This window comes from Cetorhinus maximus, chromosome 6 (genome assembly GCF_964194155.1).
Source record: "Cetorhinus maximus chromosome 6, sCetMax3.hap1.1, whole genome shotgun sequence".
Lineage (NCBI taxonomy): Eukaryota > Metazoa > Chordata > Chondrichthyes > Lamniformes > Cetorhinidae > Cetorhinus > Cetorhinus maximus.
In genome coordinates, this window is record NC_135884.1 from 124,138,124 (window position 1) to 124,164,086 (window position 25,963).

General features: G+C 42.4%; 1 protein-coding gene across 7 annotated transcripts in view; it reads left to right on the top strand.

Moving 5' to 3' along the window:
• znf469 (zinc finger protein 469) overlaps positions 1-25,963 on the top strand; it is a 1,056,360-nt gene that overhangs the window by 196,415 nt on the left and 833,982 nt on the right. For 6 of the 7 annotated variants that reach the window (XR_013576938.1, XR_013576939.1, XR_013576940.1 and 3 more), the window contains exon 3: positions 6,457-6,516. The exons of the other annotated variant lie outside the window; for it this stretch is intronic. The gene's annotated coding sequence lies outside the window, so the exon portion shown is untranslated. The remainder of the gene's footprint in view (positions 1-6,456; positions 6,517-25,963) is intronic. 7 annotated transcript variants of the gene reach the window in all.

Consider the following 25,963-nt stretch of genomic DNA (forward strand, 5'->3'; position numbering starts at 1 on the left):
ATCTGATAATCCTCAAATCCATCTTCCCACCCCTTCCCCATAACCCCTGACTCCCCTACTGATCAAAAATCCATCTATCTCAGCCTTGAATATACCCAACAACCCAGCCTCCACAGCCCTCTGTGGTAGTCCTTGTAGCGAGCTCTCCATTGTCCTCTGGAAAATGGCACAGATCGAAGAAACACCAAAGGACAGGCGTGTGTATTGCTATAACCCTTTGTGGGTATTTATGGTCACAAATTCTATGGAGGCATCGCCCAGTTCCAGTTGCTGATATGAGTGAGTATATGTTGTCCTTCCTGCTAGTTTAGCGTAGTGGTCTTCAATTTTGGGAATCGGGTACCTGTCCAGTTTGCTGCTTTGTTGACCGTTAGTTTATAGTCCCCACAGATCCGGACAGTCTGAACCGGTTTTAGGGCAGGGACTATCGATGCTGCCCACTCTTGAGAACTGAACCGCCCTTATGACACTCAGCCTCTTTAGCCGGTTCAACTTAGCGTCAATCTTCTAGCTCAGAGCATATGGCATCAGCCTTGCTTTTCAGAAGTGATGAGTTGCTTCTGAGCTCATGTAAATCTTGGCCTGTAGGCCTTTGATTTTCCCCAGTTCATCCCGGAAGATGGCGTTTTTTTTTTTAGCAGCTCTGGCAGTCCTCCGACTTTCAACTGGAAGATTTTGGACCAGTTTAACTTGATCTCTTTCAACCAATCACAACCTAGAAGGCTTGGCCCTTCATCTTCTACCACCATCACTGGCACGGGAATACATGATGAATGGTAGGACCCTTGGAAGTACCTAGGATCAGAGAGACCTTGGTGTACATGTCCACCGGTCCCTTAAGGTAGTGGGACAGGTAGATAAGGTGGTTAAGAAGGCATATGGGATACTTGCCTATATTAGCTGAGGCATAGAATATAAGAGCAGGGAGGTTATGCTGGAACTGTATAAAACGCTGGTTAGGCCACAGCTGGAGTATTGCATGCAGTTCTGGAATCCGCATTATAGGAAGGATGTGATTGCACTGTGAGAGAATGCAGAGGAGATTTACCAGGATGTTGCCGGGGCTGGAGAATTTTAGTTATGAGGAGAGATTGGATAGACTGAGGTTATTTTCCCTGGAGCAGAGGAGATTGAGGGGGGACGAGATTGAGGTGTATAAAATGATGAGGGGCATAGAAAGGAGAGACAGGAAGGAACTTTTCCCCTTGGTGGAGGGATCAATAACCAGTGGGCATAGATTTAAGTTGAGGGGCAGGAGGTTTAGTGGGGATGTGAAGAAGAATTTTTTCACCCAGAGGGTAGTGGGAATCTGGAACTCACAGCCTGAAAGGGTGGTCGAGGCAGAAACCCTCATAACATTTAAGAAGTATTTGGATGTGCACTTGCGATGCCACAGCATACAAGGCTATGGGCCTAGTGCTGGAAAATGGGATTAGAATAGTTAGGTATTTGTTTGACTGGCGCAGACTTGATGGGCCGAAGGGCCTTTTTCTGTGCTGTAGACCTTTTTTGACTCTATGATAGTTGTGCTGTTTGGTGCCTACAATAAACAGGTACACTGGTAATACCCTTTACTTGGATTTCTTTGCCCGTATACATTTTCAACTTGGCAGAAGTCTGTTCCAAATTTAATTGTTGAGTACCTTTATTTAAATATCTGAAAGTGTGCTCTCCTGCTACAGTGGAAGAAGCACCAGTGTCTATTTTTAAGGGTTTTCCATTCACCTGTAAGGTGACAGTGATTGGCTCTGTTCCTACTTTCATGTTGAATAAGAAATAAATGTCAGAATTGGTTGTTTCTGGTTCTTCCACATTATATACTTCATTTGACGTTGTTTGTTGGCTGGAAGCCTGTTTTAATCTCACTTTGCAGTGTTTTAATATGCGCCCTCTTTTGTGACAAAAATAGCGCTCCACCTCTTTTAGTTGGCAATCGTTGGGAGTTCGATTGTTTCCACGTCGATAACTAGTTTTCGAATTTGCAGATGAGCTGTTTTCTCTAAATTTTCGGGTAGCGGGGGTTGCTTCCTGCTTTGTGGCGGAGTCCCGGCTTTTCGCACCACTTTTGGTTGACCATTCCCACCCAACTAGGAAAACTAGGAATCGCTTGTGAATCCTTCACAGTGCTTTCCATCGTAAGCGCTATTTCTAACACTTCCTTAAAATCAAGATCCACTTCAGCCAGCAATCTTCGCTGAATAGCATCATCATGCACACCACAGACCAAACGATCCCAGAACATATCATTCAGGGTTTCACCAAAATCACAATATTCTGTTAGTTGTTTTAATTTCATCACGTAGGTAGCAATTTTCTCCCCCGGGGCTCTATTCCGTGAATTGAACCTAAACCTCTGCATTGTGACTGAGGGCTTGGAATGAAAATGTCTCTTAATGAGGTCTACTAATTCACTGAAAGTCTTTGAATCAGGGGCACTGGGGGCTGTCAAGCTTCGAATTAAACTGTAGGTCTTGCTCCCACAAATACTAAGGAGAATCGCTCTCCTCTTTTCCTCTCCCGTGATTTCGTTGGCTTGAAAATAGAACCCAAGACATTCTATATATTGAGACCAGTCATCTGTTGCTGGCCTGAAGGGATCAATTCTGCCAAACTGTGACATGTTGGATGAGTATATCTTCCTTTCTTTTTAATTATCATCAAGCCACAAAGTATCATTACACAACTTGGAGGCCATTTCACTCCAATGCAGGGAGTTCATTGTTGCATTCAAACATTACTCCAGGTTTAGTCAGTATAGGTGACTGGGATAAAATCAGTAAATAGAAGGTTGGAAATTACTGCAGTCCACTTGTTTGAGACCCTAAAAGTTAATTAATAACCCTGTATTGTCACTACAATGTAATGCAGTACCATACTAGCAGATTTTACATTGGTTGTTGAAAAAGATAAAAATTGCTTTTTGTAATATATGCCTGATATGCATCTCAAAAATTAATTGAAGACATATTTTCTGACTGTGGACATAATTTCCTTCCTCATACCAATTTTATTGTTAGAATTTTGGTTGTACTTCATTGTGTTAACTGTGCAATCTTAATCACCTTCAAAAGATCTTTTTGATGCATTATTCACTCAGTTCTTTTGAAGCAAAAGTGTAACAAAGGTATTTTGCATAACAATTTCAAATAGGGCCAGTTAAACCTTAATTGATCAATAGTAATGTGTCATGTTTCAGTGTGGGCTCTTTAATGGTGGTACCACATCTGAAAGTAATCACCTACTGGCCTTCTCAGTATGTGACATTTCACAAAGTGCACAGTTTAAATCCTTAGTTGTGATGCTATTTTGATGTAGCACCCTTTACCGGCTAACTGGATTCATGTGGAAAATATTAGCTGAATTGCCTAATTGAAAAGTGTCCAAGCGCCTGATGCACAAAAAAATTAATAGCATCGGCACTTTACTTGGCATTTGCACTTTGGCATAATTAGTATGTCTCACCTGGAATCAGTATATTAATACATAATTACAAGTGCAAATATTCCCTTTAATACTAACTAGCCAATTGGAGAAAGGTTTGGCAAATTAGAAAAATAATGTTGCGGGAATGGAGCCAGAAACATGCATTTGGACAAATGTGGAAGGGAAAAAAATGAAATGTCAGAAACTACACAGAAAAAGGAAGCAAAAACTACCCAACTTCATTCATGTAGAGCAAAGTACGTTTTACCAGCTTTGGTAATTGCCATTTATTTTAGTTTGAATCATTTACACAAAAAAATGTTTGAACAATATTGTTGTTCATAGTATTGCCATTTTGCCCAGAATGTATTTCAGGGTGAAGAAAAATTGAAGTGCAGTGTACTTAGTTGGATTTCAGCATAATGTTGCACCAGCTTGAAAGAAGATGATATTATGAGTAAACTTGACACTTTTAAAAAATTCATTCATGGGATGTGGGCTTTGCTGGCTGGGCCAGCATTTATTGTCCACCCCTAATTTCCCTTGAGAAGGTGGTGGTGAGCTGCTTTCTTGAACTGCTGCAATCCATGTGGTTTAGGTACACCCACAGTGCTGTTAGGAAGGGAGTTCCAGGATTTCAACCCAGCGACAGTGAAGGAATGGCAATATATTTTCAAGTCAGGATGGTGAGTGACTTGGAGAGGAACCTTCAGATGGTGGTGTTCCCATCTATCTGCTGCCCTTGTCCTTCTAGGTGGTAGTGGTCGTGGGTTTGGAAGGTGCTGTCTAAGGAGCCTCGGTGAATTCACGTTCAAATGAACTTTCAAATGGGAAAAGGTACAGACAGGAATGTGAAAAAAAATTCCGAAGGCTTAGACTGTAAAGGAGCACCAAGGTAACATGGAATTAAAATTAAATGGGGACTTCATTGGAAAGATTAAGGCATGAGAAAATTCTCAATCCAGCTGAAGTAGTCTGTATCTGTTTGTTTGTGGATTGCTTTGTACGAGTCAATCACTGCAATTCTACAAACTAATTTTAAGGTGGGGCAGACTGCTTCAGGAGCTTGGATAATTTGCAGATTTGTACAATTTTACTGAAATTTCACAAAATTGTTGCCTGAAAAATTTGTAAAAAGGAAAGAATGGAATAATAAGGTGTGGGCTGATCTGGCTGCAAAACCTGACAACCCATTAGTTGGCTGGCTGGGCCCCTCCTGAAACATAGCATAGGATTTTCTTGTTGTAAATCCACTCAAAATTAAAGGATAATTTGAATTAAGTGACAGTGACCTACCAAATATATGCTTACTCAGTGGGCTAAAGGGAAGGGACATTTGCAAGTTCTCTTAGATAGTAGTCAAAACAGATATTTTGTCTTGAAACTCGGATTGATGCAGACTACAAGTGCAAAAGGTTTGGTTGGTTGCAGAAAACAACTAAATTTGATACACTGAAGTTTCAAGTGTTTGAAATTGTTAAAAAGAGTTCTTGTTCTGTGAATCAGCGGTTGATGCTTGAGGCTGTAACTGATGTTAAAATGCAAAGATGAAGGTACATGCCAGAGGTGGAGCAGTTATAGGGGAAATGTAGCAGGTTTAATTTGCGTAAATTGAATCCTGGAATCATTTAATGCTTTGTACTGCGTATTAATGGAAGGTCTGAGTTGTCTCCCTTGCATTTCCTGATCTAAACTCATAACTTCTTCCTGCACTGTTTCAACATGTTCAGTGGTGGTGCTGGCTGATGATGCAGATGGCCATTTCCTCCTTTTCCTTGGGACTGATGACCACACTAAAGATGTCTGCTCCTGACACCAACCCACCCCTCCCCCACCATCTCAGTCAGACTTCCAGAGGAACTTCTACAGTCCTATCAGAAAATCTGAATAGTAGTAATGGTAATGGAAATGGTACTCTGCATTAAAAATTCTGACTTGGAATGCAGGTGCTATTCTCCCAAGAGCTCCAATGGGAACAAATCCAAACCTGCTATATTCTCTACTACAGATCTCCCACACAAAATTGCACAATAGAGGAGAGAGTGCTGCTTCTGTCCATCCCTGTCACATTCAAGGGCAACATTATTGGTGTTCCTAGGTTATTTTGGGATTTTTGCCTGCCTTGCTCCTGCTAGGCCTGATGGGACTTGCACCTCCTGAGAGCAGAAATAGGTCCTATCCTGAGTGTGGGAAGGGAAACACAAAATGGTAAGAAAATAGCAATTGTTCCTTACAGATCGTTTTCCTTCAACAAATGGGCTGTTCGGTGGGGCAAGATTTTATTTCTTTCTCTTTAATCTTTTGGAGTGGTACGATGATTTGACTTCTGCTTCCTCTTTGAGGTGGGTGCTTCTGATGTGCCATTACAGGTGCTGGTTCCCGTCCAGAGTATGTAAATAACTCCATTGCCACTATCACTTTTAGAACAAAATGCTGGGCAGAGTCGCACAAAAACACCCTTCTACTTCTTCAGTGGGCTCTGCAGACATTTGTTCTTTTTGTCTGAAAAGAAATGAGCTTTGCTCAAATGCTGATCCACAGTCATTGTCGGTATGACTACCTGTGTAACAGTAGAAAAGTTACAGAACCATACAGACACATGGGAGCACCACCACCTGGAAGTTCCCCTCCAAGTCACTCACCATCCTGACTTAGAAATATATCGCCGTTCCTTCACTGTCGCTGGGTCAAAATCCTGGAACTCCCTTCCTAACAGCACTGCGGGTGTACCTACACCACATAGACTGCAGCGGTTCAAGAGGGCTTACCATCGCCATCACCGTCTTAAGGGCAATTAGGGATGGGCAATAAATGTTGGCCTAGCCAGCAACGCCCACATCCTGCAAGTGAATTAAAAAAAAATTTCACATCTGAATCAAATGTACGTCCTGGTTCAAAAATCAAGAGTTGTTAAAACCTTCTTCATAGGATTGTAGCAGTTGGCCCTGTATAAATTATTGTTGTCTTTTGGCTTCTTGTTAAAGGCTTCGATGATTTTCTTAAAATAAATGTTGCTTCACTTTCTCATTACAGCTGGTAGGGATAAGTTGAAGTAGCAGCAGCTGATTGCAGCGATGGCGTGCTGTTATTGGGGTAAGCCTATGTTTGCATTGGCAAAAGCATTTCCTCAACCAAAGCCTCAAGGCTATTGAAGTCTATAACTTTCTTTGAACCTTTTTTTAATGGGAAGGTGTACCATAACCCTCTAATGGATTGGACTATGATGAAATAGTGTATATTTCTGTATTTAAGTGACATTCCAGATTTAGGCTGATGTGAAAAAGAACTATTGAGACTAAGTCTGCATTGAGTTGACAGGAAATGAGGGACAAGGAGCTCCTTTTTAGTTGCAAGAATTCTTTGTATTCCAGTGAAGAAATGTGAAGATTCATAAGTTCAGGTTTCAAATAACTTGAAAATGAACTTTCAATGTCAAGAGCGGTTTGTCTTTTTCAAAGGAACCCTGCATGAACCAGTATTTAATCAAAGCTTTTGACTGTCAAAGGACTTCAAATGTTGTTGCAACTACAATGCTGAATTTCAAATACTTCTATGGATTTTGCTTAGAAGCATTTTTTCTCTCCTTTTTATAATGAATGGGAAATACGGTTTACTCCAAATAGTGACAACTTGCCATTTATATAGTGTTTCTAATGTAGAACATGACCAAAAGCACTTCACAGAGGTGTCATCAGACAAATATGACATGGAACCTAAGAAGGAAATATTAGAAGAGGTGATCAAAAGCTTAACAAAGAGGTTGGTGTTTCATGGAATGTTTTAAATCAGGATGGAGAGATTTAGGAAAGAATTTATGGAGCATAACGCCCAAGTGGATGAAGATACAGCTGCCAAAGAAAGGGTGAAGGGATAGTGAGATGCACAAGAGGCCAGTGTTGGAGGAATACAGAATTTTTACATTTTTGTAGAGTTAGGGCTGGATTTTTGTGGAGCCAGGAAACTGTGTACCTTTAAAAATTGTGGGTGGGTCCTGGGTGCAGAGGCCCTGCTCCCATCTCTGACACATCCAATTTTCGTTGGCATGAGGAAGGGGGCGGGGTTTTATTCAGCAGCTGGGAAACCTGAATTCAGCAGGGCCATTTGAACTTAGTACTGACTTCAAGCAGACCCCATTTTGATGGTACTAAGTGCTTTAACCTGCAATGTAGGAGCCACAAATTGATGGAGTAGATGTAAACCCTCTTGAAGGGTGGCAATGTCTGTTTAAGTGTCATGACCTGAAAGTTTTTTCAAATCCCCTGCTCTATAAATTTGAAAAAATAAACAAGCTTAAGCTGTCAGTGAGAGTTAAAACAATCTACTCTACTGTTTTGATTGACAGGCCATCTGGTGTCGGTTTGAAAAACATGGCCACCTGTTCCAAAGTTTTAATAGAGTTCTTGGTTGACATTTTCCAAGGGCTGTTATTATGCAATTATGAATGTTTGGCTGAGTTTCAAAATCTACAATTATCTCAGCAAGGTGTCTGAGTTCATAGTTTGATATTGGCATTGATGTGGAATGGAGCTATGACAGGTATATGGGGTGTGACGGGTGATGGCTAGATGGCCTTACAGCTTCTAAAACAATTGGGGCCAAGTCCCAAAGAACCAAGGCTGGCCTTCTATCCAAAACAAAAACAGAAATACCTGGAAAAACTCAGCAGGTCTGGCAGCATCGGCGGAGAAGAACAAAGTTGACGTTTCGAGTCCTCATGACCCTTCAACAGAACTAAGTAGAAATAGGAAAAGGGTGAAATATAAGCTGGTTTGGGGGGTGGGGGGAGGAAGAAGGGGGAGGTTGTTGGGACAAGCAAGCAGTGATAGGAGCAGATAACCAAAAGATGTCACAGACAAAGGAACAAAGAGGTGTTGAAGGTGGTGATATTATCTAAAAGAATGTGCTAATTAAGATTGGCGAGCAGGACGAGCAAGGTAGTCTAGAGGGGGTGGGGTGAAATAAACCATGGGTGGAATACATTTAAAAATAATGGAAATAGGTGGGAAAAGAAAAATCTATATAAATTATTGGATAAAACCAAAGGGAGGGGGAAGAAACGGAAAGGGGGTGGGGATGGAGGAGGGAGTTCAAGATCTAAAGTTGTTGAGCTCAATATTCAGTCCGGAAGGCTGTAAAGTGCCTAGTCGGAAGATGAGGTGCTGTTCCTCCAGTTTGCGTTGAGCTTCACTGGAACAATGCAGCAAGCCAAGGACAGACATGTAGGCAAGAGAGCAGGGTGGAGTGTTAAAATTGCAAGCGACAGGGAGGTCTGGGTCATTCTTGCGGACAGACCGCAGGTGTTCTGCAAAGCGGTCACCCAGTCTGCGTTTGGTCTCTCCAATGTAGAGGAAACCGCATTGGGAGCAACGAATGCAGTAGACTAAGTTGGGGGAAATGCAAGTGAAATGCTGCTTCACTTGAAAGGAGTGTTTGGGCCCTTGGACGGTGAGGAGAGAGGAAGTGAAAGGGCAGGTGTTGCATATTTTGCGTTTGCATGGGGAGGTGCCGTAGGTGGGGGTTGAGGAGTAGGGGGTGATGGAGGAGTGGACCAGGGTGTCCCGGAGGTAATGACCCCTATTCCGCCCCTGCCTCCCTGGAATGAAAATTGAATGAAATGGGGCCTTTCAAACCAAGGTGGGTCTGCCAAGTTGGGGTATTTCCTGACTCGAGCTACCCACCTTGGTAGTGAAAATCCAGCCCCTAGTTAGTTCTGAGATCAAGGTGCTGAAGGGATTGAAACATGATGAGAATTTTAAACCTTGATGTTTTGTAAACTGAGAGTCAATGTAGGCGTGTAGCAAGGATGGGATTGATGAATAAACAGAACTGGATGTGGAATAGCAAATGAGTAGCAGATGTTTGGATGATTTGAAATTTAAGGGAGGGGGTGAAGGATGGATTTGGCAGGAAAGTATTGGAATGTTCAACTCTAAAGGCGACAAAAGCATTGAAGAAGGTTTCAGCAAAGATGAGCTAAGGCAAGAATGCAAGTGCGTAATGTCATGGCTAGTTAAGTCTTTATGATTGCGAAGATATAGGTCAGTAGATCAGCTTGATATTGAATAGCTTGCAAAAAGTTCAAATTGAGACAATGACTAAGAGGAATGGAATCAGAGGCAAGGGTATTTTTTTTTGTTTATGTTTTCATCAGTTGTTAGTTGTCCATCCCTAAATTCCCTTTTTGTGCCACTTTCTTGAACTGCTGCAGTCCATGAATTGTATGTACACCCACAGTGCCGTAATGGAGGGTTTTCCAGGATTTTGACTCTGCAACAGTGAAAGAGCTGTGGCATAGTTACAAAAGATACTCTTTAAAACCTACCTTTTTGACCAAGCTTTCGGTCATCTGACATAATGTTTCTTATGTAGCTCGGTGTTATGTTTTGTTTTACGAGGTTCCGTTGAAGTGCATTGGGATGTTTTATTATGTTAAAGGTGTTACGTAAATATAAGTTGTTGTTGTGAGGCTTGGAGGGTAACTTGCAGATGGTTGTGATCCCATGTGTCTGTTGCCCTTATTCTTCTAGGCATTAGAGATCATGGGTTTCGAAGGTGCTGTCAAAGGAAGCTTGGCAAGCTCCTGCGGTGCGTTTTGTAGACAGTACGCTCTGCTGCCACTGTGCATCGGTGGTGGATGGAGTGGAAAGGGTGTCGATCAAACGAACTGCTTTGTCCTGGATAGTGTCGAGCTTCTTGAGTGTTGTTGGAGCCGCACGAACCCAGGCGAGTGGAGAGTATTCCGTCACACTCCTGATTTGTGCCATGTAGATGATGAACAAGATTGGGAATCAGGAGGTGAGTTACTCACCGCAGGATTCCTACCCGCCGACCTGCTCTCGTAGCCTCAGTATTTATATGGCTAGTCCAGTTCAATTTCTGGCCCAGGTGTTGATGGTAATGCCATTGAATATTAGGAGAAAATGGTAAGACTCGTTGGTGACGGTCATTGCCTGGCACTTGCCTGGCACTTGTCTGGCACAAATGTTACTGGTCACTTACCAGCTGAAGCCTGAATATTGTAGGTCTTCCTGCAAGCAAGCAGGGATGGCTTTAGTATCTGAGGAGTTGCAAACAGGACAGACCACTATGCAATTGAGTGAACCTCCCCACTTTTGACCTTATGATGGAGTGGTGGTCATTGATGAAGCAGCTGAAGATGATTATGCCTAGGACAATACCCTGAGGAACTCCTGTAGCAATGTTTTGTGGCTATGTTGGTTGGCCTCCAACAATCACAACCACCTTCACTTTTGCAAGGTATGACTCCAACCAGTGGAGAGTTTTCCCCGATTCCCTTTGACTTCAGTTTTGGCAGGATACCTTGATGCCACACTTGGTCAAATGCTGCCTTGATGTCAAGTAGGTTTTCCCCTCTTGTTGGTTCTCTCACCACCTGGCACAGGCCCAGCCTGGCAAATATATCCTTCATGTCAACTCAATCTCTAACAGTGCTACCGAGCCACTCTGACGATGGATATTGAAATTCCCCACCAAGAATACATTCACATATGTGATTTGTGGTGGGGCTGAGGATAGTGGCTTTGTTTTCCCCAATTTTACTGAGGAAATTGTTCTCCATCCCAGACTGTCAGAGACGCAGTCTGACAACACAGAGGCACTGGAGGGGTTGAGAGAGATAGTGGAGTGATGGAGTTGTATGTTGTCAGTATATATTGTTGTGTGGTAGTTGACTCCCTGCCTTTGGACAATGTCAACGAAAGGAATCATATAAATGAGCTGGAGGTGGGATGGGTGGTGAAGGTCCTTGAGAGACCCTAGATAATGGTTGGGGTAGGAGCTAAGGGAAAGCATTGCTGGAGATGCTCTGGCTATGATTGAATGGATAGAAGTGGAAAATAAACGAGGGCACTCGTTAGCCAATGAGTTGGACAATGGGCGAGAAGCATTGAAGGAGGATAGTTTGCTCCTTCTTGTCAAAGGTTGACAGAGGTAAAGGTGGAATAATGCATCATAGTCATTGTGACAGACAATGTCATTTGTGATTTTGAATAGGGTTGTGGCCTGCGGTTAAATTGAATTCTGACTCAAGTCTGCTGCTTAAAGGAGAGAAATTTAGACAGAAAATGTCAATTTTAAGATAACTTGTGATAATGATTGAAGTGTCCTGCAAGAATGTATGTATGCAGCACTGAATTGGACAGAAACTCAATTAATATTTACTGTGTATCAAAGTTCTGTAGATATCAGTTTTGTTCAAACTTGATTGTTGCACAATTTTATACCTGTTGTTTTGGATCTTAATCACTTGCTGCAGAATTTAAAAATGGCATTTGGGGCATGTGTTTTCCATTGTGTATTACTGATATGAAAGATGAATTGGTTCTTGGGCGGACATGTTAGTTAAGTTTTTCTATGGGGTATAATGATTCCTTTCCACAGCTTTGATTGAGATTTATGTTTTCCCTTTTCCGACGTTAGTTTGAACCTGGTGTCAAGCCAAGGGGATTGCCAGGTAACGAGCAACAGTGAAGTCAGCAAGCAGGGTAAACCAATCGCATTGAAGTATTTTCGCAAACCAGGGAGTAAAGTTCACTGATCACCCTTCACTTTTAGTTGCACTTTACAGAGAGCTAAATGAATGATATGAACATACACAGGGCGTTACAGTAAAAGCTGAAATATTCTGAACATTTTTTATTTATGTTTTTTTTAAAAATGTCTTTTTTAATCACAATGGAGAAATGTTAAGTTCCACAAATAAAAATTAGTTTTTCAAGGCATCAAAAACTGGGCCAGTTTTAAAAAAAAACCCTGTTCAGGCCACGATACATTAAACAATTGTTTATTCTCAATTCATGGAAATCTATACATTATCCATTGTTGCATGAGGTTTACCAAAATGAATTTACACATCTGGACAACATGTTAGTTGTGGTCACAATACTCAACATCTAGGTCCAATACATAACCTTCATATATTTATTTTATTATTGTTTTAAGTCTTGGCAACTTCACATGTTTGACTTAGGTTTAGCAACTTGCTGTGTTTCAATAACTTTCCCCAAAATAGATTTTCCTTGTAGAGTAATCTCAAAATTGCAAACAGATACAAATAAGCATTATTATTTTCTTTTGATGTATTGCCAAAGAAGTTAAGTGCATTTTCTTTTCACTTGACCTCCATGACTAGTAGTACAACAAAAAACTTTTATTTGGCAATTTGAACATTGCATTGAGGTGAAGTATGTTTAAAATGGATATGTTGTGAAAAGTTATTGAGGCGTTAGTGAGCATCGATCAATGCATGCAAGGTTGTAATTATTCCACTGTTGCGCAAGGCTGGTTAGTTACAACAATGGATAGTATTTGGCCCAGACTTAGGGGGTAGTCTGTGATCGTTAGATTCTTAATTTGTCATTACGCTCCTTCTGCTTTAGTTTCAAAAAACAGGCTTTGGGAAGTTGAGCCCCATGGATTGGTGAAAAGTGGCTTTTATCGTTTTTTCATCTGAAATCAACTTTTTCATCTGAACTGTAATATCATAGGAGGCAGCTGCTTCCCTGACGGGGAAAGGAAGTTAGAGATTGCCTTAGGTGGTTGTTGCTCACCTTAGGACTGCAGACTAAGTTGCATCAGAAGCAATCTGAAAACTTGTGTTGGAATTTGGCACAAGGAGCCGAAACAGTGTAATGTCTGAACCAGTTAGAAAGTAGCATTGGCTATTTCTCCTTTTTGAGTTTGATGAAAACATATGTTCTATTCTCCCTCAAATATCTATGATTCAAATGCTTTGTGAATTGAGCATATGGAATTGGTTCCCAATGTGAGGTATTATAAGGTGATTATGTTCTGAACTATACCTTCAATTCAAGGTAAAATAATGAATAGAGCCATGTGATCTGCTGCGAGATCTGTCCCACAAGAAGCCTATTTGGCTTAGTTACCATGGAGACAAGGGACCCAGGATGTGTGTTTTGAAATGCATGTGCGAGGTTTAACACCTAAAAATAAAGACGGAAGCAGATGTTCTTACTTTCTGTCTCAGAGACTTTGGACAGGGCCAGAGAGAGACAGAGCAGCAGTTACTGAGAAAGGAGGCTGTTTTTGTGTTATCTACTAGACAAAATGCAGGGGTACACTTCAAGGCAAAGGAACCCATTGCGATTTAAGAACACCGGAGGATTTGCCCTGGCTGGGAGAAGAAATCACTGGACTGGACCTTAGTGCTGAAAGCCGGTTTGGGAATTTTCAGAGGAATGAGGGAGAGAGGACCTTTGATGGTTGCTGGGTGTTGTGACTCAGTGAAACAGGGAAATGCGAACCCATTGGAAGCTGGGGGCGATTCTGGACTGTTTCCTGAAAAGACTGCAATTTTGAGGAAAACCTACCATAATCTATCTGTCTATGTGTATAAGATGCCTGAAAACCATCCTCCGACAGGTCCTATTTTCTTAACTCTCAACATGGCTAACGTTTCAGGGGAAGACAAAGAAAATGCTTTGATACTCTGAAACGCTCCTTGACGTACAGCAGCATTCTATTAATGACTGGGAGAAGGTTGCTACCAATGGTTCAGAATGGTGACAACTTGTCCATCAAACTTTGAGTCAGAACGCCTTAATAATGAGGCAGAGCAGCAGCAGAGAAGGGAAGAAAAGGAAGTAAATCCTGCAATCCAGATCCCACTACCTCATAGGACATCCTGCTCCATGTTCCCAAAGATATGTGGGTTGAAAATTAACCCGTTCAGTCACATGAAGACCCATGGCAGAAACTCACGACCCTGAGCAGACGCCATCCTCAAATTGAGGGACAGCAGACGATATGCGGCTTGGGGTTATTGGTCTCGTTAAGACATTAATAAGGATTATCTTTTCTGTAGTTTAGTGTTAGTTGATGACTAAGTAGTGTTAATCGATGTTGATTTTAATTTGTTTCTTACAGTAAAAAGTCTTGAAACTTGAAATCTTGTGGTGCAATTCCATTAAATTGGTCACTGAGAATTCAAATATCTTTTTACAAATTATCAGTCTCTATAGGGATTGTATCAAAATTGCAAAGGTCATTCTTTGCTTTGTTACAAATTTAAAGTCCTATTACTCCTTCACCCACCACTTTTTACTTATGAAATAGGAGCAGAAGTAAGGTCCCTCAAGCATGCTCTGCTATTCAGTAAGATCAAAGCTGATCTTTTTCGAGTTCCTCATTCTCATCTACCCCCAAAAACCTTTGATTCCCTTGCCTAACAAAAATCTGTCTCCCTCTGCCTTAAAAAAAATTCATTGACCCCGCCTCCACCAGCTCCTGAGGCAGTGTTCCAAAATCGCACAACCCTCTGGGAGAAAAAATTTCTCCTTATCTCTGTCCTATAAGGGTAACCCCTAATTTGAAAACAGTATACCTAGTTCTCGACTCACCCACAAGAGGAAACATCCTTTCCATGTCCACCTTGTCAAAACCATTCAGGATCTTGTATACTTCAACCAAATCACTCCTCACTCTTCTAAACTCCAGTGGAAACAAGCTCAGCCTGTCCAACCTATCCTTATATGACAACCCACTCATTCCAGGTATCAATCTAATAAACTTCCTCTGAACTGCCTCCAACGCATTTGCATCCTTCCTTAAATAAGGAGACCAAAACTACACACAGTATTCAAAATGCAATCTCACCAATGCCCTGTATAACTGAAGCATAGTATTCTTACTTTTATGTTCAATTCCTCTAGTAATAAAGGATAGCATTCCATTAGCCATCTTGATTACATGCTGTGCCTGCACACTAACTTTTGCGACTCATGCACTAGACACCTAGATCTCTCTGCACCTCGGAATTCTGCAGTTGTTCTCCGTTTAAGTAATATCTGCTTCGTTATTCTTCCTGCTAAAGTGAACGACTTTACATTTTCCCACACTACACTCCATCTGCCAGATTTTTGCCCACTCATTCAACTTATCTATATCTGTCTGCAACCCCCTATGTCTTCTTCACAACACACTGTCCAGCCTATCTTTGTGTCATCTGCAAATTTAGCTACCATGCCTTTGCTCCCCTCATCTAAGTCAGTGACATAAATTGTAAAAAGTTGGGGTCCCAGCACAGATCCTAGTGGGACTCCACTCATCACATCCTGCCAGTCAGACAAAGGCCCATTTATGCAAACTCTATGGTTTCTGTCAGCAAGCCAATCTTCTATCCAGGCTAATATTTTAACCCCTACGCTATAAGCTTTTATTTTCCGCAGTAAACTTTGATGTGGCGCCTTAAATGCTTTCTGGAAATTCAAGTACAGTATGCCTACAGGCTCCCCTCTATGCACCGCACATGTTACTCCTTCAAAGAACTCTAATAACTTGGTTAACCATGATTTCCCTTTCACAAAGCCATGCTGGCTCTTCCCGATTACCTTGAGCTTTCTAAGTACCCAGCTATAAACTCTTTAAGGATCGACTCGAACACATTCCCCATGATAAACGTCAAGCTAACTGGCCTATAGTTTCCTGTTTACTGCCTCCCTCCCTTCTTGAATAGAGGGGTTATATTTGCTACTTTCTGTCAGATGGAACCTTTCCAGAATGTAGGGAATTTTGGAAAATTAACACCGATGCATCTACTACCTCATTAGTCACCGCTTTTAAAGCCCTAGGATGAAGTCCATCCGGACCTGGAGACTTGTCAGACTGCAGTTCCATCAGTTTGCTCAGTACTGCTTCCCTAGTGATTGTAATTTCACCAAATTCCCTCTCCCTTCCACCTCCTGATTTACAGTTATTACTGGAATGTTTTTGTATCTCTATAGTGAAGACAGAAGCAAAATATTTGTTAATTTCATCTGCCGTTTCCTTATTATCTACTATTAACTCCCCATTGTCACTCTCTAGAGGACCAACACTTTACCTACCCTTTTCCTGTTTAAGTAGCTGTAGGAACTCTTGCTATCCATTTTTACATTTGTAGCTAACCTCCTGTCAAACCCTAATTTCTTTCTCCTGATTAACCTTTTAGTCATTCTCTGCTATTCTTTATGTTCTGACCAATCATCTGACCTGCCACTCATCTTTGCAAAATTATATGCGTTTTCCTTAAGTTTGATGCTTTCCCTAACTTCTTTAGTTAATTATGGATGGTGGGCCCTCCTTTAGAATTTTTATTCATCGCAGGAATATACTTTTTCCAAGTATTCTGAAATATCTCTTCAAATGTCTGCCGCTGCTTCTCTATTGATTTACCCCCTAGCCTAGTATCCCAATTCACTTCAGCTAGCTCAGCTTTCATGCACATATGGTTGCCCTTATTTAAGTTGAAAATACTAGTCTTAAACCCACTCTTCTCCCTTTCAAACTGGATGTAAAATTAAATCATATTGTGGTCGCTGCTACCTAGGGGTGCCTTCACTCTGAGGTCATTGATTAATCCTGTCACATTACACACTAACAAATCTAATATAATCTGCTTTCTGGTTGGTTCCAGAACATGCTGCTCTAAGAAACTATCTTGAAAGCATTCTATGAACTGCTTGTCCAGGCTACTACTGCCAAAATAAAAACAGAATTACCTGGAAAAACTCAGCAGGTCTGGCAGCATCGGTGGAGAAGAAATCAGTTAACGTTTCGAGTCTTCATGACCCTTCGGCAGAAGGGTCATGAAGACTCGAAATGTTAACTGATTTCTTCTCCACCGATGCTGCCAGACCTGCTGAGTTTTTCCAGGTAATTCTGTTTTTGTTTTGGATTTCCAGCATCCGCAGTAGCTTTTAGCTTTTTGTTTTTATCTCTACTACTGCCAATCTGATTTTTGCAGGTTAAATGTAGATTGAAGTCACCCATGATTATTGCCGTCTCTTTATCACAAGCACCCAATATTTCTACCATACAGTGGCCACAAAACTAAGGATAGTGTGTTGCTACGAAAATATGAAATTATGCAATGGCATTTCCAATATTGTGCTCACCCTGTCAATAGCAGACCGATGAGATCTAGCCTAATCTCTTAGTGTTAAATTTTATTAGTACTATGCCTCATCAGAAATAAATTTAGTCCAATATTATTTTGAGCAACTATAAAATTAAACTCAAATTTCAACCCACTTTTAAATTTAAATTTTTGTTTTTAATAAAGAGATAACTCCAATTCTGGGGAGAAAGAAATCCAGAAGTAACTGCATACTCAGCTCTATGTGGGGTGCGGATTGCAATCCAACCGTAGTTAGTTCCAGCTATGAGATTATTTTATGGGTTAGGTTTTTGGCTATGAATCATGTTTCTGAACAGGTGGACCCAGTACTGCCCTTCTTCCCATTGCTCTACACTCCAAGTCGGAGTACCATTCCCTCATCAAAGCTGATGGACAAGTGAAATACCTGTGGGGAATTATTGCTGTAAATGCTAACCTTAGCACTAGAAATACAGGCACTATGAGCATGAACACAATATGACAATGGTGCCTTTGCACATTAATTTTTACAGAAGAACTTGTTTATCACTTTTTATTAATTCATGGGATGTGGACATCACTGTCTAGGCTAGCATTTATTGCCCATTACTAATTGTCCTTGAGAAGGTGATGGTGAGCTGCCTTCTTGAACTGCTGCAGCTCACATGGTGTAGGTACACCCACAGTACTGTTAGGGAGGGAGTTCCAGGATTTTGACCCAGCGACAGTGAAGGAATGGAGATATATTTTCAGGTCAGGATGATGTGTGGCTTGGAGGGGACCTTTCAGGTGGTGGTATTTCTATGCATTTGCTGCCCTTGTCCTTCTAGGTGGTAGTGGTCGTGGGTTTGGAAGTGCTTCTAAGAAACCTTGGTGAGTTCCTGCAGTACATCTTCTAGAAGGTACAGACTGCTGCCACTGTGCACCAGTGGTGGAGTGAGTGAATGTTTGTGGATGGGGTGCCATTCAAGCAGACTGCTTTGTCCTGGATGGTGTCGAGCTTCTTGAGTGTTGTTGGAGCTGCACTTAACCAGGCAAGTGGGGAATATTCCATCATACTCCTGACTTGTACCTTGTAGATGGTGGACAGGCTTTGGGGAGTTGGGAGGTGAATTACTCTCTGCAGGATTACTAACCTCTGACCTGCTCTTGTAGCCATAGTATTTATGTGGCTAGTCCAGTTCAGTCTCTGGTCGATGATAACCCGCAAGGTGTTGATAGTCGGGGATTCAGTGATGGTAATGCCATTGAACATCAAGGGGCGATGGTTAGATTCTCTCTTGTTGGAGGTGGTCATTGCCTGACACTTGTGTGGCATGAATGTTACTTGTCAGCCCAAGCCTGGATATTGTCCAGGTCTTGATACATTTGGACATGGACTGCATCAGTATCTGAGGAATTGCGAATGGTACTGAACATTATGCAATCATCAGTGAACATCCCCACTTCTGAACTTATGGTGGAAGGAAGGTCATTGACGAAGCAGCTGAAGATTGTTGGGTCAAGGACACTACCGTGAGGAACTCCTTCAGTGATGTCCTGGAACTGAGATGATTGACCTCCAACAACCACAACCATTTCCCTTTCTGCTCGGTATGACTCCAACCACTGAAGAGTTTTCCCCCGATTCCCATTGACTCCAGTTTTGCTAGGGCCCCTTGATGCCACACTTGGTCAAACGCTGCCTTGATGTCAAGGCCACTCCCTCTCGCCTCGCCTCTGGAGTTCAGGTCTTTAGGCAATGTTTGAACCAAGGCTATAATGAGGTTAAGAGCAGAGTGGCCCAAATGGATGCCAACATGAGCGTCGGTGAGCATTTTATTGCTAAGTAAGGGCCATTTGATGGCACTGTTGATGACCCCTTCCATTACTGATGATTGAGAGTAGACTGATGGGGCAGCACTTGGTTAGGTTGGATTTGTCCTGCTTTTTGTACACAAGACATACCTGGGCAATTTCCCACATTGCTGGGTAGATGTCAGTGTTGTAGCTGTACTAGAACAGCTTGACAAGTTCTGGAGTATAAGCCTTCAGTACTATTGCTGAAATGTTTTCAAGGCCTAACATAACTAAATCTGACATAATGGTTATACTTATTTGGTGGAAGTAAGTTATTAGACCAATGGTTTGAAATGGTGTAGGTAGTTTACTTAAAAATCCTTTTGAAATTATTTTAACTTTTTTTTTCCCATTTAAAAAAAATCCCTCTGGCTACTATTCATAATTTCCCCAATTTTTATTTGGGCCATATTATGACATATTTGGCAAATTAGGAGCATAAGACAACATAATGAGTGTTCGGAAGATAATGTGTTAGGTTTCATTTGTTGAAAAAGTGCATAACTTTAAGAAATCCTGGTGCAAGTAAATCGACAGGATATTATAGCTGGCTCCAGCCTGAGGTCATTGAACACATTTGGCTGGAATACATGAACATCAAAAGCACAAAGGAAAGGTTTTTATGTTGAAGAGAATGGATACATTATGCTTTTAAACACAAATGTTTTTGATGGTTTGTTTTCCTATCGGCCTCAACAAAGAATGTATTTAATATAATCTATGGCATTCGCTACTACTGTGTTGAATTATCTATGATTGCATTTATGGCAACAAATGGCCATGAACTGTGCACAGGATGTTTGAGTTTTTGAACAAACTTTTGCCTTGGACCTCAAGTTCTAAGGTTCTTCTGTTACCTGATGGTTGTACATCAAGCAAAGTAATTCGGTACTCAATGACAATATTCTAATGGCCCATTTTATTTTTTCATATGCATTCCTCTACTACCTGTAGCACATTACTTACACATTTGCCCTGACAAAGGACCATCAGTCAGGAACACTCAATGGTTTTTTTTTGGCAGTCAAATAATTTGAAATTATATGGAGCGTTTAATGAATGAGGGAAAAAAATTGAGATTATTTTTGATGTTGTCTGCGTTTTTTAATGTAGCTTGTTTTTCTCTTAATTCTTTCCTCCTCCACCCCCACTTTCCCACCATTTTAGCTGACCTGGGAGTTGCAACTATTTCAATTAAATGCTTTCTTTACTACGCAAATTTAATCTATACCATACCCTACCACCCTCCATCAAAAATGAACAGAAGAACTGGAGCATGGTATAACTTTTGAGCATGAAAGAACATTGATTCTACAAGGTTTCAGACTTCAAAATTCCTAGGGCAGAATTTTTCAGTCGGCATGCTGGGGTGGGTACGACATGCCGACACGCAAAATGATGTGTGATGACATCGGACATGCGTCCCGACGTCATCGTGCAATCCTGCGATATTTCGTTTGGCGGGCATGTGCCGGAATCAGCTGCACGCCCGCTGATATGTAAACGGCCCATTAAGGCCATTAAGAAATTAATTGAAATACTTGTTAATGCTGCTCATCCAACCTTACGGTTGGCGGGCAGGCGAAAAGGCCAAGCGGCCATCGCGTTTTTTCGGACACCTCATCCACAAGCGGGCCACGACTCTCTCTCCTCCCGCATAGGTAGCGCTGCTACCGGTCACGTCTTATGCTGGGAAGGCCCACTCATGTAAAATGGCAGTGCGGAACTGATCGCAGGTGGTGATCGGCTCTGCGACTGCTCCCGTCCGCTCCCGCCGAGCCCACCCACCGCCGAAAAATTCCTGCTCCAGAGATACTAACATTGGTGATTTTTGTCCAGTGTATCGTGCACCAATTCTGAGAAAACCTTACCTTTTCAGTGAACTCACAACCTATTTATCTATTTTTTTCTGCTTTCATATCATGGTCAGTATACATTATAAGATGAAGGCAGGTTCTCCATGCAGGGGTGTAGGGCATGCTTGCACAAAACCCTGAAGAAAACTTAGCAAGCTGCTTCAAGTTGATTGCACAACTAAGTTTTTCCATCTGGCTTCCCTGTCTCCAAACTGCACACCGGACCCACGCATAACACAATCTCGGGTCAACTATTTAAAGGGCCGTTTCAAAGATGGAGTTGAGAGGAGCTAGGTAGTTTGGGAAAGTGATGGTATGAGGCACTTAACATAAATTCAGGACAAGCAAGGTCAGCAGCATAATTTTCCCGATGGTGGGAGGAAGAAACCTGTTACTCTCATCAAAAAGGTATGGTTGGAGCTGGCTGGTGGTGAGCAGCAGAAGCATTGTGCCCAGTCCTGATGCAGTGCGCCAAGTGGTTTAATGACCTGACCAGGTCACAAAAGCTGAGTACAATCACTGATTCACCTACATCCTGTATTGTACAACCCCTGCGGCACCCCAACCCCACTCTTGGCAAAGTGTATTCCATCAGTCCACTCCTCATATCACTTTCATTATACCCATCATTCACTTTCTTTGCAATTTCTCAGCTCTCCATCCACTGCTGCCACTCACCCCAATCCTTATGTAATGTGATGCATCTGTCTGAGAGTCATCTTCAGTAAATGTATTGCACCCATCGAGTGGACATCTGATCTTCAGACACTTGCAGTTCTGTTCTTTCACACCCCTTGTTTGAGAAGAGAATGAAAAATGCAAGAGAAAGGACAGGAGGTGGCCTGCTCACAAATTTTGCAGCTTACAGAGGCAGAAGAAACATGCATGGAGATGCGCATCTGCATGCAACTCAACTGCCTGCTCATGTTGTCAGAGGGGAAAGTGTCATAAATTGATGCCTTGACAAACAGCCCATTCACCATCTACCTCATGCATTTATGTGTAAGCGACTGAGATGCCTCCCCTGGCACAAGGAAGAAGCCAGAGTTAAAGAAATTGAGCACAATGGTGACTTTGACAGTGACGGGCAACATGTGGCCAACAGGGAGCAACACTTTAAGGAGGTTGCAAATGTCCACGACTTCCTACCATATCAGCCCATGGTGTTCCCCCCCCCATCCTGAAGTCGTCCATTTGAAAGCACCCAGTTTTTTCAGAAATGCCTATGTCAATGAGAAATTTCTGAAAATGTTTGTCAGAGGAATTAGGAATGCAACTGTAAGCATATTTTGACTTCAATTAGACTGTTAAACATCCCATTTAAGTGTCACTGAGTCTTGCCTCTGTTTCACTGCCAGTTTCCCACGCCCCGGGAGCCCCATGCTGAAGGCGTTAATTTCAAATCCCTGTTGAAATCTCTTCAAAGGTGCCTCATAACGATTGACCCACCTTCAGCAAATAGGCAACTCTCACGTGGCCAAATATGCCACTTTTAAACTCAAGTGGGCGTGTTGGAGGTGAGTGGGATCAGTTCTGAGAATTTTCGAATTTTCACCTGCCTCTGCCCACAACCCACCTGTCCTGGGGGTGAAAATTTCTCCTGGTGTCTCCCATTCTGTGGAGATGTGAGTTGTTCTTGATCCCTGGCAGTCTAGTTGCTGTATTTATATATTTCTTCATTGGAAGGTATACATGTTGTCTACCTGTCTAAAATATGTTTGCACTGGTTTCAGATATTTTGGCAGGTCTGTCTATGAAGGAAACTGAATTATGGCTTGAAAAATCTGAATGTTCATCCCCAGCTGTTATGCAAAAGTCACTGTGTTGGGGAAGGGGGTAAATGCAGAGGGCAGATATGGTCAACGTAAGATGGTAGAAATTCCACTTTTGGTGCAATTGATAATCGGGCTGAGAGCTATGTGGATTGCACATTCAGAGAGGTGGTCACACCGCAGCTTAAGGGCCTGGAGACAGAGAGGGAATGGGTGACCACCAGGCAGTGCAAGAGAAGTAGGCAGGTAGTGCAGGAGCACCCTGGGGTCCCGCTCACGAATCGGTTTTCCATTTTGGAAGCTGGTGAGGGTGTTGGTTCCTTAGAGGAGTGCAGTCAGAGCTAAGTTTGTGGCACCATGAGCAGCTTGGCTGTACAGAGGGGAGGAAGAGGAAAGGAAAAGCAATAGTGATAGGCGATTCATTGGTTAGGGGAACAGGCAGGTGTTTCTGTGGCCGCAGACGTGACTCCAGGATGGTATGTTGCTTCCCTGGTGCCAGGGTCAAGGATGTCACAGAGTGGCTGCAGGACATTTTTCAGGGGGAGGATGATCAGCCAGAGGTCGTGGTCCACATTGGTACCAATGACTTAGGTAGGAAGGGGATGTAGTCTTGCAATCAGAATTTAGGGAGCTGGGAAGAAAACTAGCAAGCAGGATCTCAAATGTAACAATCTCTGGATTACTCCCAGTGCCACGTGCCAGTGAGTACAGAAATAGAAGGATAAGGCAGATGAATGCGTGGCTGGAAAGATGGTGCAGGAGGGAGGGCTTTAGATTCCTGGGACTAGCTCTGGGGGAGATGACACCTGTACAAACCGGACGGTTGCACCTGAACAGAGTGGGACTGAGTTCCCTGTGGGGCATTTTGCTAGTGCTGTTGGGAGGGCTTTAAACTAACTCAGCAATGGTGTGGGAACCAAGAGAAAATAATAGAGAGGAATACCAGGATTCACCAAATACTGAAAGGGACAGATAGCACTAGTATAGAGAATAGTAGCCAATCGGTAAAGCTGGGGCAAGGGAGAAAGTAACAAAATCTAAATCAGGGTTGTATGCATGTATCTGAATGCACGGAGTATAGTAAATAAAATTGGGGAGTTACAGGTGCAGATTGCCATGTGGAAATATGATGTTGTGGCGATAATAGAGACATGGCTCAAGGAAGGGTGGAACTGGGTGTTAAATATTCCTGGGTACAAGGTGTTCAGAAGAGATAGGAAAGGAGGAAGGGTGGCAGTATTGGTTAAGGAGGGCATTGCAGTGCTAGAGAAAGAGGATGTCCCAGAGAGTTCAAGGAAAGAATCAATTTGGCTGGAGCTAAGGACAAAAACAGTGCAGTTACATTGCTCGATGTAGTCTATAGACCGCCAAATAGTGAGAAGGACGTAGAAGAACAAATCTGCAGGGAAATTACAGAGAGATGCAAGCATTAGTTATAATGGGGGACTTTAATTGCCCAAATGTAGACCGGGACAGTGGTAGTGTAAAGAGTGGAGAGGGGCAAAAGTTCCTAGATTGTGTTCAGGAAATTTTTCTACAGCAGTATGTGTCCAATCCAACAAGAAAAGACGCACTATTGGCCCTGGTTCTTGGAAATGAGGCGGGCCAAGTAGACCAAGTGTCAGTGGGGGAACATTTAGGAGACAATGATCACTAAGTATACGTTTTAGGATGATGATAGAAAAGGATGATAGGCAATCCAGAGTAAGAATAATTAACTGGACAAGAGCTGACTTTGATGGGCCAAGAACGGAGCTGGGCCAGATAGACTGGAATAAAAGATTGGCAGGCAAAGCTGGAGCTGAACAATGGGCTACCTTCCAAAAAAAAAAAATTGGTTTGGGCACAGTCAAGGTATATTCCATTGAAAGGGAAAGGTAGGGCAAACAAATCCAGAGCTCCCTGGATGAAAAAGGAGATAGAAATTAAGATAAAGAAGAAAAAGTGCACTTATGACAGGTGTCGGTAGAAAATACAATTGAGAAACTAGAAGAATACAGAAGGTTCAGAGCGGAGGTGAAAAAACATATTAGAGAAGTGGAGAGAGATTATGAGAAAAGACTGGCAAAGTGTCTTTCACCGAGTTGATGATCCTCCAGCCTCAGTTGATGTTTGTCTTGGCGTGTGTCCCTGGGAACAGCTCGTAGAGCGCAGAGTCCTGTGTCATAGAACTGCTCAGGATGAATCTCGACAAAAGCCATTGTATCTCTCTCTAGAACTTCTTTGCAAAGGTACATTCCACAAGGAGGTGCCCAAAATCTGTTGGTCTTCCAGTGCAAAGTGTTGTCCCTAACTGAATGTTGCAGACTGGCAATTTCCAAGGTCCAGGACTATGTGCTGAGGGATGCACTAAAGCTTGGGGCAGCCGCCGCAGAGGTGCAATAGGGAAAGTTCACTGTCTAAGACCTTTCAGCCATAGTGTATGGAGAGGCTGAGAATGGTATAGGCCCCTCGGGCTGTATGATTCACATTGAATGTATGCAGTGAATATTACATGTATCACAGTTGTATTGAAGTGCCAAAGAGTGCAACATAACCTATGGAGACAACTTAAATACCATTGCACTGTCTGTTATGACCATTTTGAAATGTCAGTAACGTTTCTTTGATTGTATAGAAGCACCTCAGGGTGCAACATGATTCTATGTAAAAATCTTGAATATTGTTGCGTTTTCTGTGATGGCCAGTTTGAAATGTTTTGTAATGTTCTTTCAGATGTTTTATGAATGAAGTATATTTTTACAAAAAACAATGTGGCCAGGGGACATGCTCGACTCTAATTAAGGATGATGGGCAGGCTTTCGAAGCTGGAGAGCCAAAAGGTAAACTGCAGGCTCTCCTGTCTGCTGCCGGGAGGCCACCATCAAGCATTTGCTGGACTCTGGGTGCTGTGGCGACCTGTAGCCCAACTGGAAAATTCCAGCCGGTCCACCCGCCAATGGCCTTAAGTGGCCTTTTAATAGGGCTAACAAGCTACCTGTCGCTTGCAGGCAGGGTAGCCACTCAGCACCTGAACTGGCTTCTAGAAAAATGGCCGTGAGTCAGGACGGTGGTAGGTAATCAACATACCAACCAATGTCGGAAACTTCCATGTCTGCCTGCCTCTGTTCCTGCTGCCATATCGGAACTGAAATTCTGCCTAAAGTTTCATGGTTTTGTCAGACTTTCCCCTGCCTCTC